This window comes from Myotis lucifugus, unplaced genomic scaffold (assembly GCF_000147115.1).
Source record: "Myotis lucifugus unplaced genomic scaffold, Myoluc2.0 scaffold_3225, whole genome shotgun sequence".
Lineage (NCBI taxonomy): Eukaryota > Metazoa > Chordata > Mammalia > Chiroptera > Vespertilionidae > Myotis > Myotis lucifugus.
Window position 1 is genome coordinate 11219 of NW_005874273.1, and position 3486 is coordinate 14704.

At 47.5% G+C, this 3486-nt stretch overlaps 1 pseudogene; it reads left to right on the plus strand.

Moving 5' to 3' along the window:
* The first annotated feature begins 511 nt into the window (after nt 1-511).
* LOC102421071 lies at nt 512-2232 on the plus strand (annotated as a pseudogene).
* Nucleotides 2233-3486: the final 1254 nt, after the last annotated feature.

The following is a 3486-nucleotide window of genomic DNA, read 5'->3' on the forward strand; positions in this document are numbered from 1 at the left end:
TCAGAGGAAAGGTGGGGATGGGTAGGTGGGTGGGAAGAGATCACCCAAAGAACTTGTATGCATATATGCATAACCCACGGACACAGATAATAGGGTGGTGAAGGCCTGGAGCAGGGGGTGGCTTAGAATGGGTCAATGGTGGGGGGGGGGGGGCGGAGTATATGTAATACTTTCAAAAATAAAGATTTAAAAAATAAATCCTGGCCTGTATGGCTCAGTGGTTGAGCATTGACCTATGAACCAGGAGGTCATGGTTTGATACCTGGTCAGGGCACATGCTTGGCTTGCGGGCTCGATCCCCAGTGTGGGGTGTGCAGGAGGCAGCCGATCAATGATTCTCTCTCATCATTGATGTTTCTATCTCTCTCTCCCTCTCCCTTCCTCTCTGAAATCAATAAAAATATTTTTTAAAAGGGAGGCATGGTCCAATTATTTAATGTGCCACATAGTATTAATCATAGTAGCTCAATTTTGTGAAGATGAAAAACACTTTTGTGAAGCAGCTTTTTTGGCTTCTTCTCGTATCTCCGTCAGGTTCAGCCTTCTCGCCTCCACTCCAGCCTCCACCATGTCCACAAGGGTGACCCAGAAGACCTACAAGGTGTCTACCTCTGGACCCCGGGCCTTCAGCAGCCGCTCGTACTCCAGTGCACCGGGCACTCGCATCAGCTCCTCGTCCTTTTCCCGTGTGGGCAGCATCTACCGAGGTGGCCTGGGCACCAGCATGAGTCTGGCCGGGGGTTACGGCGGGGCTGGGGGTATGGGGAGCATCACAGCTGTCCAAGTGAACCAGAGCCTGCTGAGCCCCCTGAAGCTGGAGGTGGACCCCAACATCCAGGCCGTGCGCAACCAGGAGAAGGAGCAGATTAAGACCCTCAACAACAAGTTTGCTTCCTTCATCGATAAGGTGTGGAGCCTGGAGCAGCAGAATAAGATTCTGGAGACCAAATGGAGCCTCCTGCAGCAGCAGAAGACGACTCGCAGCAACATGGACAACATGTTCGAGAGCTACATCAACAACCTTCGGCGGCAGCTGGACACGCTGGGTCAGGAGAAACTGAGGCTGGAAGCAGAGTTTGGCAACATGCAGGGACTGGTGGAGGACTTGGAGAATAAGTACGAGGACGAGATCAACAAGCGCACAGAGATGGAGAATGAATTTGTCCTCATCAAGAAGGCTGTGGATGAAGCTTACATGAACAAGGTAGAGCTGGAGTCCCGCCTGGAAGGGCTGACCGATGAGATCAACTTCTACAGGCAGCTGTATGAAGAGGAGATTCGTGAACTGCAGTCCCAGATCTCTGACACATCTGTGGTGCTGTCCATGGACAAAACCGCTCTCTGGATCTTGATGGCATCATTGCCGAGGTCAAGGCCCAGTATGAAGACATCGCCAACCGCAGCCGGGCTGAGGCTGAGACCATGTACCAGATCAAGTATGAGGAGCTGCAGACGTTGGCTGGGAAGCACAGGGATGACCTGCGTCGCACGAAGACTGAGATTTCTGAGATGAACTGGAACTGAGATTTCTGAGATGAACCGGAACATCAGCCGAATCCAGGCTGAGATCAAGGGTCTCAAAGGCCAGAGGGCTTCCCTGGAAGCTGCCATCGCTGATGCCGAGCAGCGTGGGGAGCTGGCCATCAAGGATGCTCAGTCCAAGATGGCTGAGCTGGAGGCCACTCTGAGAAACACCAAGCAGGACATGGCCGGCAGCTGCGCGAGTACCAGGAGCTCATGAACGTCAAGCTGGCCCTGGACGTGGAGATCGCCACCTACCGCAAGCTGCTGGAGGGCGAGGAGAACCTGCTGGAATCTGGCATGCAGAGCATGAGTATCCACACCAAGACCACCAGCGGCTATTCAGGTGGGCTGATGTCCCCATCTTATGGGAACCTCAACTACGGCCTGGGCTTCCAGGCCAACTTGGGCTCTGGCGGGAGCTCTGGCTCCTTCAGCCGCACCAGCTCCTCCAAGACGGTGGTTGTGAAGAAGATTGAGACCCGAGATGGGAAGCTGGTGTCTGAATCATCTGATGTCCTCCCCAAGTGAATGATGACTGCGGGTCCTCCTGTCCTCCAAGCTGTGGGCTCGGGAAGCCCCGCTTGAGGCTCAGCCCGAGTCCTCGGCTCACCCTTGGGGAGGGGGGGACTGCCTCTTTCCCATGCCCCCACTAAAGCCAAATCAAGTGTTCTTTTTCCAAAATAAAGTCTCAACTGGTGGCTCTGCCAACTCTAAAAAAAAAAAAAAACTTTTGTTTTACTTAAAATAAACCACAATTTTAAAAGAAAAAGTATTGCATAAAGTAAAAATAGAATAAATGAAACAATTTTTTCAATAGACCAGAGGTATGAATATACAATTCACAGAAGAAATACAAACATATAATAAGCATATACTATTATTATAGTCAACCTCAAATAATAAGAAAAATTCTTATTAAAAATTGTGGTATTTTTTTTCTTTGCCCATCAAATTGGAGAAAAATTTAAAACTAATGCTGATATCCATTGCTATAAAGGGTGTGTAGAAATGTGTGGCTGGAAATAGTGTATTTTGATAAAGACCATTTAGAGCGCATTTTGGAAGTGCCTATCAAAATTTTAAATGCACGTTCTCTTTAATCCAACAATTCTTTTTCTAAGTATATATCCTCCAAAAATGCTCACATAAGTGTACAAAGACTGTATGTGCATAGAATCATGTGCCCTGCAGCATTGCTAGTAACAAAAGATTGGAATTAATTTAAATGTTCATCAGCAGGAGGGTGGTTATATAAGTTACAATACATATGTCCTATGCAAAAGTTTAAAAAGTGAAGTTAGTCCACTTACGCAGATATAAAAAGATGTTTATAATGTATTGTTAAAGGAAAGTAAGGAGCAGTACATATTAAGGTAAACAAAGTCTAACAGTAAATATATAATACAATTTTATTTTATTATTTTTACTTTTTTTTAAGGAATCATTTATTGATTTTGAGAGAGAGAGGAAAGGAGGAGAGAGAGAAACATCAACGTGAGAGCACAACATTGATTGGCTGCCTCCTGCACGCCCCTACCTGGGATCAAGCCTTCAGCCCTGGCACACGCCCTTGACTTGGAATCCAACCGGCAACCTTCTGGTGCAAGGGATGATGCCCAGCCAACTGAGCCACCCAGGCCAGAGCTACAGTGCAATTTTAACTGCATGCCCCTGTACATATTTTGTCTCTGATGAGGAAACAGATGCTCAGAGATTTTTAAGTAACTCGTCCCCAGTCACACTGAAACTCGATGATTTCAGTACAATTCGAAGAAAGCTAAGGGGGCCAGGAGTAGCCAAGCAAGGGGGTATAGGAGGGCACACCAAGTCGGGAGGTGTCCTGGAGGAGAAATATCTGCATCTTGATGAAAGGGGAGCTGGAAAGATGGGCTGGAGCTGCACCATAAAGGAACTTTTACTCTATGTTGAGGAATTTGGATTTTATTCTAGAAAGAATGGGGA